Raw genomic sequence first — 11,932 nt, 5'->3', positions numbered from 1 at the left:
GATTTAATGGGGGAGTGAGGGGGACATCTGTAATACTCTCAACAACAAGATTTTAAGAAATTAAATTAAAAACTCACAATATCATTTTTTTAGAGAAATAGAACAAAAATCTTCAGATTTGTATAGAAAACTCAAAAGACCCCAAATAGACAAAGCAATTCCGAGAATATAGAATGAAGCAGGAGATATCATACTACCTAACTTCAAATTATACTACTGAGCTATGAAAATCACAACAGCACGATATCAGCAGGAGAACAGACACACAGACCAGAGGAACAGAACTGAGGGCCCAGAAATAAAACCACAGGTATATGGGCAAATAATTTTTTTTGAACTTGTGACGTTAAATCCACAGAAGTAAAAACCGTATTGCGAGGGGCCAGGGAATGGGGCTACCAAGGAGTGGGAGCCTGACCACTAGAGGGAGGGCAGGGGTGACAGGACACACCCAGGCTGAGCTGGCTCAGGGGCCACTGGACAGCTCCTGGGAGCTCAGGCTGGCACCAGGCAGGCTCAGTGGTAGGGGCTCCACCAGCACAGCAGAGAACTTGGTGTCACCAAAGGCCTCATTCATCCGAGTCTCAAAGAAGCGCTGCAGGCTGATGATGGACTGCACGTCCGCCTTGTCCTCCGTCAGCTTGTACTTCTTGAGCATTCAGCCCACATCCTGGGCAAACTCTTGGGGGGGAGCTGTAGGGGCGACAACTTCTCCTGGAGGCGGCGTGGATCAGGGTCAAGTCTAATGTGCCGCCAGGCTGATCCACAGAAAAGCTGGAGTTGGTAGCCAGCTGGTGCAGGGCCAGCAAGGCTCCTGGCAGAAAAGGGCCAGCAGGAAGGTGCTGTCCCCACCGTCCAGGCTCAGGCTGCCAGCCTCCTCCTCCAGGTCAGGCAGCACGTGGCCGAGTGAGCAGCTCCACTCCTCCCCCGGCACATCCTGCAGGGCCGGCAGGTGGCAGTCCAGGTGGAAGCAGAACTCACACTGGTTGCACACAATCAGGTCGCCTGGCTTCTGACACACGCGGCAGATGGTGGCGCGGTCATCCAGGCTGGGGCTGAGTTGCCCTGTGAAGCCACCACCTCCAGGCTGGAGCTGGTGCTGCAGCTGGGTGAGACCAGGCAGGGCCCTCCGCAACCGGGCCCTCCCCCAGGGTCATTAGCACGGGCTTGGTGTCAGGGCCCTCGGTGGCAGGCAGGGCACCGATGGCAGCCTCTGTCTCTTCCTCCTTGACAATGGTCATGCCAGGCAGGGGCTGGGCACCAGGGGTGCCCGGCAGCAGCAGCTGCAGCCCCGCGCTTGGGGGACAATCTGGTTGTAGTCCTCGGGGGTGCTGCCTGGGAAGACCTTGAAGACTGGCGGCTGACTGTCAGCTGTGAGGTCAAGATCCAGGCGCTCGAGGCTGACCTGGGGCACCTTTTGCATGAGGCCGCTCACTGCACCCTCACCTGAGCGGGACCTGCGGGTGCAGCTTGGCGTGGACACCCCTATCCCTATGCCCGCCGGCTCCAAATGACAGCCACACTCACCGAAAAGCACACAATGGAGAAGAGCCTCTTCAATAGATGGTGCTGGGAGAATGGGGAAGCCACATGCAGAAAAATGAAACTGATTACAGTTTGCCCTCTTGTACAAAAATTAATTCAAAATGGATCAAAGGCCTAAATATAAGATCCGAAACAATAAAGTACATAGACTACAGCATAGGTACTAAACTTATGGACCTGGGTTGTAGAGACATTTTATGAATTTGACCCCAAAGGCAAGGGAAGTAAAGAGAAAAATAAATGAATGGGACTATATCAAACTAAAAAGCTTCTGCACAGCAAAAGAAACTGACAACAAAACAAAATGGCAACCGACTAAATGAGAGATGATATTTGCAAACAACAGCTCTGAAAGGGATTAATATCCTAAATATATTAAGAACTCATATAACTAAATACTGAACAAACAATCCAATTAAAAAACGGGTAGAGGATCTCAACAGAACCCTTTCTCAAGAAGACATACATACAAATGGCCATCACATATATGAAAAGATGTTCAACTTCACTAGCTATTAGGGAACTGCAAATAAAAACTACAGTTATCAACAAGACAGGCAACATCAAGTGTTGGAGAGGTTGGAGAGAAAAAGGAATCTTCCTTCACTGCTGGTGGGAACTAAAAATAGAGTTGCCATATGACTCAGCATTCCCTTTTCTGGGTATTTACCCCCCAAACTTGAAAATATTTATTCACAAAGCTCTATGCACCCCTATGTTCATTGCAGCATTATTCACAGTGGCCAAGACATGGAGACAACCAAAGTGTCCTTCCATAGAGGACTGGATAAGAAGACATGGTACATATATGCTAAGGAATACTACTCAACCATAAGAAAAGATGAAATACTGCCATTTGCAACAACATGGATGGACCTTGAGAATATTATGCTAAGTGAATAAGTCAGTCAGAAAACGCTAAGAACCATATGATCTCACTCATATTTCAGACACAGAGGTTACCAGAGGGAAGGGGTTTGGGGTAGTAAAGAGTAGAGGGGTGAAATGTATGGTGACAGAAGATGGTTTGGCTTCGAGTGGTGGGACACAATGCAACATACAGATCATGTGTCATAGAAATGTACATTTGAAACCTATATGACCAATGTCATGCCAATAAATTTAATAAAATAAAAATGTTAAAATAAAACAAAATATAAAATAAACAAGAATACAAGAATATTCCATTAGCCTAAATACCTAGTTGTGGCAAACTAATACTCTACATTGCATTTCCAAGTTAATTTGTTAGTCACTTTAATTGACATGTAAAACAAAATACATTTTTACAAGAAGGAGTTTCTTTAATTATGTTCCCGATTTTAAGGGAATCCTCACAGTCTTTTTATACCAACTGTATCAATAACAACAAATGAGTGAGGTAAGATCAGCAAGTCAATAGATTTCTGGATGTTAATTTTGTATCCTGCAACATTGCTGAATTCATTTATTAAATCTAGTGGTGTTTGTATGGAGTCTTTAGGGTTTTCTATGTACAATATTATGTCAACTGTGAATAATGACAGTTTTACTTCTTGCTTTCCAATTTGGATACCTTTTATTTCTTTTTCTTGTCTGATTGCTATGGCTAGCACTTCCAATACTATGTCGAACAGGAGTGGTAAAAGTGGGCATCCCTGTCTTGTTCCTGTTCTTAGGGGAAATGGTTTTAGTACAGTGGGGCCTTGACTTACGAGTGTCCCGGCTAACAAGTTTTTTGAGATACCAGTTGTCTCTTGGCCGATTTTTTGCATTGACTTGATAGAGTAATTTGAATTAACGAGCTCAGTCTCAGAACAAATTAAACTCATAAGTCAAGGCCCCACTGTATTTGCCTATTGAATATGATGTTGGCTGTCAGTTTGTCATATATGGCTTTTATTATGTTGACATATGATCTCTCTATTCCCACTTTGCTGAGAGTTTTTATTAAAAAAGGGAATCAGATTTTTTTTCAAATGCTTTTCTGCACCAATTGATATGATCATGTGGTTTTTGTCTTTCAATTTGTTTATGTGATGTATCACTTTTATTGATTTGCAGATATTGTATCAGCCTTGCATCCCCGGAATAAATCCCACTTGGTCATGATGCATGACCTTTTTAATGTATTGCTGGATACGATTTGCTAATATTTCACTGAGAATTTTAGCATCTATGTTCATCAGGGATATTGACCTATAATTCTCTTTTTTTGTAGTGTCTTTATCTGGTTTTGGGATTAGGGTAATCTTGGCTTCATAGAAAGAGCTTGGAAGTGTTCCTTCCTCTTGAATTTTTTGGAATAGTTTGAGGAGGATAGGTGTTAGTTCTTCTTTGAATGTTTGGTAAAACTCTCCTGTGAAGTTGTCCAGACCAGAACTTTTGTTTGCTGGAAGTTGTTTTTGTTTTTTTACTGCTTCAAATTCTTTGGTAGTTATTGGCCTATTCAGGTTTTCTGATTCTTCATGATTGAGTTTTAGAAGATTGTATTTCTCTAGGAGAATGTCCATTTTGTCTTGGTTGTCCATTTTGTTGCAATAGAGTTATTTGTGGTATTTTTTTTTTTACAATCCTTTGTATTTCTGTGGGGTCAGTTGTTACTTCACCTCTTTCATTTCTGATTTTGTTTATTTGGGTCTTCTTTCTCTGTTTCTTGGTGAGCCTGGCTAGAGATCCATCAATTTTGTTTACTCTTTCAAAGAACCAGCTCTTGGTTCTATTGATCTTTTGTATTTTTTTTTATATCAATGCTATTTATTTCTGCTCTGATCTTTATTATTTTCTTCCTTCTACTTACTCTGGGCTTTTCTTGTTGCTCTCTTTCTAGTTCTTTAAGTTGTAGGATTAGATAACTTATTACCAGTTTTTTGTGTTTTTTTTTTGTTTTTTGAGGTTGGCCTGTAGTGCTATGAACTTCCCTCTCAGGACTGCTTTTGCTGTGTCCCAGAAATTTTGGGTTGTTGTGTGTTCATTTTCATTTGTTGCAGGATGTTTTTTATTTATTCTTTGATCTTTTTGGTAACCCATTCATTGTTTAACAGCATGCTATGTAGCCTCCATGTGTTTGTTTTTTTATTGTTTTTATTGCAGTTGATTTGTAATTTTATGCTATTGTGATCTGAGAGGATGCTTGCTACGATTTCAATCTTCTTGCATTTGTAGAGACTTAGCTTATGTCCTAACATGTGGTCTATATTTGAAAATGTCCCATGTGCACTTGAGAATATATACTCTGTAGCTTTAGGATGAAATGTTCTAAAGATGTTAATTCGTTCCATCTGATCTAGTGAGTTGTTTAGGATTGCTGTTTCTTTGCTGATTTTTTTGTCTTGAGGATTTATTCAGTGATGTCAATGGGTATTAAAGTCCCCTACTATGATTATATTGCTGTCAATCTCTCCCTTGAAATCTTCCAGAAGTTTTTTTAATGTATTTGGGTGCTCCTATATTGGGTGCATATATGTTTATCAGAGTTATATTCTCTTATTGGATTGATCCCTTTAGTATTATGAAGTGGCCTTCCTTATCTCTTGTTATGGCCTTCACTTTGAGGTCTATTTTGTCAGATATAAGTATTGCTACCCCAGATTTTTTTGCATTTTCATTTGCCTGAAAAATGTTTTTCATCCCTTCACTTTCAGTCTGTGTGAGTCCTTTGTTCTGAGTTGGATCTCTTGTAGACAGCATATATATGGGTCATGTTTTCTTATCCATTCAGATACCCTACGTCTCTTGATTGGAGCATTTAATCCATTTACACTTAAAGTTATTATTGATAGGTACTTGTTTGTTGCCAGTTTTATTCTTAATGCCTGTGTTCTTTTCTATTTCTTCTTTTTACAGCAATTGCTTTAGCATTTCTTGCATTGCTGGCTTGGTGGTAATAAATTCCCTTAGCTTTGTCTGCGAAGCTCCTGATATCACCTTCAATTTTGAATGATAGCCTTGCTGAATAGAATATTCTTGGATTCAGTTTCTTGCTTTGCATCACTTTGTATACTTCATTCACTTCCCTTCTGGCTTTATGTGTTTCTGTTTAGAAATCAGCTGATATTCTAATGGGAGATCCCTTGTAGGTAACCTGTCTCTCTCTGGCAGCCTTTAAGATTCTTACTTTGTCGTTGACATTTACCATTTAATTACAATGATTCCCTACCATCATTGATGTTTCTATCTATCTCTCCCTTTCCCTTCCTCTCTGAAATCAATTTTTAAAAATCTTTTTTTCAAAAAAAAAAAAAAGACAGTACCTGACAGTGGTCAGCACCTCAGTACCTAACAGGGAGCCCAGAATTGGCAGGCAGAAGAGTGGGGTCCTAAACCAGCTCCCATGGGACATTAAAACCCAGCTGAAGCGAACAACACTTCACTTTTTAATATTTTTTTGCACCCTTTTCTTCTCTTTTTTTCCTCCCATTTTTCTTCCTTTCCATGATTTCGTTTTTCTCTTTCCTGATCGATGTTTCTCCCTCATCGATGTTTCTAACTCTCTATCCCTTTCCCTTCCTCTCTGTAAAAAATCAATAAAATATATTCATAAAAACAACAACAACATTGGTGTACAGTTAAGTTCCTGCTTTCATTTCTTTTGGATACATCCGTAGGAGTAATTGTACTGGATCATATTATAGATAATTCTACTTTTTGAGCAACTTGCAAACTGTTTTTCAAAGTGGCTACATCAATTTACATTCCCATCAGCAATGCACAAGGGTTCCAATTTTTCACCAGCACTTGTTATTTTCTGTTTTTATAAACTACTAGCCCACTGTACAGATTTGTGCACATTGAAAGGAAATTAATTAGAAGAAATATATTTTTTCTTTTTTTCTTAAATATATTTTATTGATTTTAGAGAAGAAGAGAGAGGGAGAGAGAGATAGAAACATCAATGATGAGAGAGAATCATTGATTGGCTGACTCCTGCAGGCCCCTTACTGGGGATCAAGCCCGCAACCCAGGCATGTGCCCTTGGCCGGAATTGAACCTTGGACCCTTCAGTCTGCAGGCTGATGCTCTATCTATTGAGCCAAACCAACTAGGGCTAGAAGAAATATTTTAATATCACTATTTTCCCTCTCTCTATAATAGAAGTGTCAGAGATGAAATAGAATTAGTAAAATGTATATGAAAATAATATATAAATTGATTAATAAACAAACAATAACAACATGATAAACAAAGACATGATATAAAAACAAAAACATGATATAAAAACAACATTGATAAGAAACAATGACTGATAAAGTGATTAAACTTATTCTAATATCTCCCTGTATACCACCAAGTCACTGCAGCTATGCAATAAACCAGATTCAGGGCTGACAGTGCCCCAGCAACAACGTAGCCCACAGCCAAAGGCAGAATCACGCGGCTCTGCGAGGAATCGGGCTCCCTCCTCTCTGGTTCCAGGGTGCATCACCAGAGAAGCACTGCTGCCAAGTCACCGCAGCTCTGCAGCTCCTGCATTGAGCATCTGCCCCCTGGTGGTCAGTGCATGTCATATGTACCGGCTGGTCGGCCAGTTGGCCAGTCACTTAGCCTTTTATATATATAAACTAGAGGCCCGGTGCACAAAACTTTGTGCACTCAGGGGGCATCCCTCAGCCCAGCCTGCCCCCTCTAACAGCCTGGGAGCCCTCACAGGATGTCCTACTGATGTCCCTGTGGGGAGCAGGCCTAAGCCGAAGTCTGGCCTCCCTCTGTGGAAGGCAACTGACCAATCAGGTATATAGATACTTTCTGAAGGCAGCACAGACTCCTTCCTTATTTCTTTCCTCTGCGGTTAGAGAATAGGGGACTAAAAGGTGGACACAGAACTGTGGCTGGGCCTGGGGCTCTTGTAGGTAGCAGAAAGAAGGAGAGGGCTGGGGAAAGTCTAGACACGGTTTTCTTCAATTGTCCTCCCTTCCTCCGGGCCCCTCGCTCTGTTTTTCCTTGTCATGATGGACGCTTGGGCCTCGGACTGACAGGAGCCCAGAGATGGTCGAGTTCAGCCCCCTCACTTCTCAGCTGAACATACAACCGCCTCACATTCCAAGTGGAGCTGTTTTCAAGTGGCTAAAGTGCTGGCAATTCATGCCTCCCAGCCTTTCCCCTCTCGGGTTTCCTCCTTGGGTCAGTTGCAAACTTCACCGAGACACCGAAGCAACTCTGCCCTGGTAGTTCTGCACCGGCCCCTGCCCGGGCCCGGCCGGGCACTCTTCCTTGAGGTCTCTGGGTCCACAGTCTGAGCTCAGGGAGGTCACCCAGAGCCCATTCCCCTGGACAGGTGGGGCAGGGGGGCTAGCTTGAAGAGCTGGAGAAAAATGGCAGAGTAAGAGTTGGTATGAACTGGCGCCTGCTTAGCCAGACTTCCTAAGCTCCCCACACCAGGAGGATCCCAGCTGAGGTCCCCTCCCTGCACCCAGTGCTCTCCTCCCTGTTCTACCACTGGGGGAAGGGAGAAGCTCACCTGCTCTGGACCCTGCCAACCTGGCAGGCTGAGGCACAGGCGGTGCAGCCTAGGGTTCTGGTGGCTGCGAGCCTTCTCCCCCTCCCTGAAGCGTGGGGCGGGGTTGCAGCAGCTCACAGCCACCCCTGGGCACCATGCATGGAGACACTGCTCTCCACTGAGCCACCATCCGCCCGGGACCTGTGGGGGTTGGGGTGGCCTCGGGCTTCCACTGGCCCCACTGAAGCCAGACTCGGCTTGGCCGGCCACCCCCGCCGCCCGAGGGCTGCACGTGCCCCATGGGCCTCATAGCCCTCATGAATCGCCGTGGTCCGGCCGTCCTATCCCAGGAAGTGGCCATCCCGATCACCATGGCTCACTCCCCGGTGCAGTTGGGCCTGCCCAGCAAGCATGTAGGCAGGAGCTGGGCCTCTGAGGGGAAGGAGGAGGGATGCATGGGCCAGGGCAGAAGTGGGGGACTTGGCAGTGTAAACACAGCCCCCCCCCCACGTCATGCCGGCCCCTCGCGCTGCATTCCTGAACCCCTGGGTGCCCCTGCCCAGCACTGTGCTCTCGGGCCTGGGGTGGGGGTGAGGGACCTTGAGCTGCGGCCTGAAGGCAGCCCTCGCTGGCTTGGAATCGCAGTGGTCGATCAGGGAGGGATGTGGGGTGCCAAATTCCGCCTCTCTCTCTCTCTCTCTCTCTCTCTCTCTCTCTCTCGGGGAGGGCCCCGTGCCCCCGCCCCCAGGTTGCACACGGGGGCCTGGATGGCAGCTTGCGCTGTCCCACCCTGCCTGCAGTATGCAAATTAGCCACCATCTTTGTTGGCGGTTAATTTGCATATCGCTCCGATCAGCCAATGGGAGGCGTAGCGAAGGTATGGTCAATTGCCATGTTTGCCTATTATTAGATAGGATAGCCATACTATTAGAAGTGGTATCGCATTATGGGTTTGATTTGCCTTTTTCTCATGGCCAGTGATGGTGAGCATTTTTTCATTTGATAATTGGCCATTTGTATATCTTCTTTGGAGAAATGTCTATTCAAGTTCTTTGCTGAGGCCATTACCAGTAAAAGCTGATTCTGTACTTTCTCCAAGTCAGTATAGTCTAGATCAGGGGTGGGCAAACTTTTTGACTCGAGGGCCACAATGGGTTCTTAAACTGGACCGGAGGGCCGGAACAAAAGCATGGATGGAGTGTTTGCGTGAACTAATATAAATTCAAAGTAAACATCATTACATAAAAGGGTACGGTCTTTTTTTTTTTTAGTTTTATTCATTCCAAACGGGCCGGATCCGGCCCGCGGGCCGTAGTTTGCCCACGGCTGGTCTAGATTATGCTGCAGCAATAACCAGCTCTAATATCTCAGTTGCTGAAGACAACAAAGTTTATTCCCCACTCCTCTTACATGTCCTATGTCCTGCTCAGGTCCACAGGGAGCTCTGCTCATTGTGGTACTCAGGGACACAAGTTGACAGTGACTTCATCGCCATAGGTCTTCCACTGTGACCACAGTACTGTGAAAGGGCATGTCAAAGCACGGGCTTGGGCTCAGAGCTTCTGCTCACATTCCATTTACCATGGTTATGCCCAACTTCAAAAGTGAAATTTAAGTGAAGCCGAGAACTATTCTGACATGATCTTGGAAAAAGAAGAAACAGTATATTTGTGAAGAGCAACAATGACCACTACCCCTGACCAGCGACACTACACTCCCCCTCAGGCAGTTCTTTCTCCAGCCTCATCTGGGGTTGGGTTAGAGCTGAGAACCTAGCGTCATCCAGAACAATGTTAGTTGTTACTAGCATCTCTGGTCTCTTCCTCGGCTGCCAATCTTTGCAGTTAATTGTAAAAGATTATATCCCCTTTCTTTAATTGCCACTGTGAATTTTTGACTGTTTCCCCCTATATTTTACTAAGTTATTATATTTCAGATCAGGGAGATTCTGGTGCCCTGTGTCAGTTGGCACCTGGAACTCTTCTCTTGCACAAATATTAAAGATGCAATGCAAAGGCAAGATCTGGGTAATGTCCTACCAAGCCCTGAACAGGAAACCCATTACAGGCAACGAACAGTTAACATTCATTAAACATTTATTCTATATCAGGCACTGGATATATCCTTTACATTTATTATCTCATCTAACCCTCCCCCTAACCCCTTAAGATCAATACCATTACTATACTCATTTTGTATCTGGGGAAACTGAGGCTGAGATCAAAGGCTACACACATGGTAAATGATGCATCCTGCATTCCCTGGGGCCTGCCCGCTGCTCACCCCTGCCCACTTCTCTGGAGCAAGCAGAGGCCTCCTCCGAGCTGAACTGGAGATCAAGGGAGACTTGACTCGGCCTGACTGGCTTGCTCCGAATCCACTCCACTTCCCCACACTATGTGTGTCCCTCTGCGGAACAACATCGCACTGGGAACTAGAACAAGTGATTAGTTCAGAAATACAGTTTGCAAATAGATGAGTTTTGAGCCTGTTTTTGAATTGTAATTGTATTGGAAATTGAATTGAGTGCTGAGGCTTTAGTTAATTCCCATGTAAAACAGAGGTTCTTACTGGGCACTGAGCTTGCATATGATCTGTGGTCCTGGGCCCGGGAAGCAGATTGGATTGGTGTGAGAGTTTCCCAGGACAGTGTTCACTGCTTCATCACATCTTAAAACGGGTTCGCGAGCCCTGGCTGGTGTGGCTCACTTGGTTGGGACGTCACTGGTACACCAAAAGGTTGCGGGTTTATCCCCTGATATCTCTCTCCCTCCCTCCCTTCCTCTCTCTCTAAAAAAACAACAAAAACAAGAAACATCCTCCAGTGAGGATTTTAAAAAAAGAAGGGGGGGGGCATGACCCAGTGTTATTAATTCCTATCTTAAAACATCTAAAATCTTTTGTTCAAAATTTCAAATAATCTTTAAAATTAAAAAAGTATATATCTTTATGCCAGGCCAGTGAGGCTCAGTGGTTGAGCATTGACCTATGAGCCAGGAGGTCACGGTTTGATTCCAGTCAGGGCACATGCCTGGGTTGTGGGCTCGATCCCAGTGTGGGGTGTGCAGGAGGTAGCCAATCAAGGATTCTCTCTCATCATTGATGATTCCACTTCTTTCTTCTTCTCCTTTCTCTCTGAAATAAATAAAAATATATTTAAATACATATATATATATTTTTAAATTTTATTCTGCTGAAAACAGCCTCCTTTTCGGGGCTCTGAATTTCAGCGCACACAGTTCACTACTAGATCATTCCTCTAGGTGGCAGCAAAACCCTCACATAAACTTTCTCTTGGTTTCTGAATTTTCTTATCACAGATTTTTTTATGCCAACGATGGAATCCGGACCTCGAACTTCTTTCAGCCTTTTCAGTCTTTTACCGCGGAGTGAGCTAAATGTGCTAAAGTGCTGACGCTGTTATTGCTTCAGGTTTGAATGCTGGATGATTGTTGGAAGGGCTCAGGTAGCACAGATTTCCCCAACTGACTACAAACACTGACCAGACCTTTGACATTTTTGTGTCCTCAGTCCCTGGGCAGAGTTGGTTGAGCAGGTAAATGAGTGCATAACCGTCAGAAACACACAATGCTAAGTATCTAGCTTGAGAAAAGGCTTTAAATGGCCATTTCTGTGGGCACCCCAGTGTTCCAGTCAAGGTCCATAATTTCAAGAAGAAAGCAACTCTGGCTGTCTTAGCAGAAACGGCATTTATTGGGACGATACGGGAGTATATTTTAGAATCACGAGGAAGGTCCACCCTGGACTGTCCCCTCATTTGCATCAAGCATCCCAGGCTTCTGGGCGGTGCATCCTCTGCCTGAGCCGGTCACGTTCCAGAGCCCGGGCTGGAGGGGCCTGACAGCCCCCAGGGAGCACCCAGCGCGCTGGCCTCCAGCCAGGGGCAGGCTTCACCCGGTGGCAGGGCCTCGGCCAGCTCCGCCTCCTCGCGTATTTTGTATTACCGCTCAT

General features: G+C 44.8%; 1 pseudogene; it reads right to left on the bottom strand.

The window, feature by feature from the left end:
• Window positions 1-466: 466 nt before the first annotated feature.
• On the bottom strand, window positions 467-1,423 carry LOC111828413 (annotated as a pseudogene).
• Window positions 1,424-11,932: the final 10,509 nt, after the last annotated feature.

Source organism: Myotis lucifugus, unplaced genomic scaffold (assembly GCF_000147115.1).
Source record: "Myotis lucifugus unplaced genomic scaffold, Myoluc2.0 scaffold_355, whole genome shotgun sequence".
In the NCBI taxonomy this organism is placed as follows: domain Eukaryota; kingdom Metazoa; phylum Chordata; class Mammalia; order Chiroptera; family Vespertilionidae; genus Myotis; species Myotis lucifugus.
Note: the sequence above shows the minus strand (reverse complement) of the source record. Positions and strands in the feature narration are given on the sequence as shown.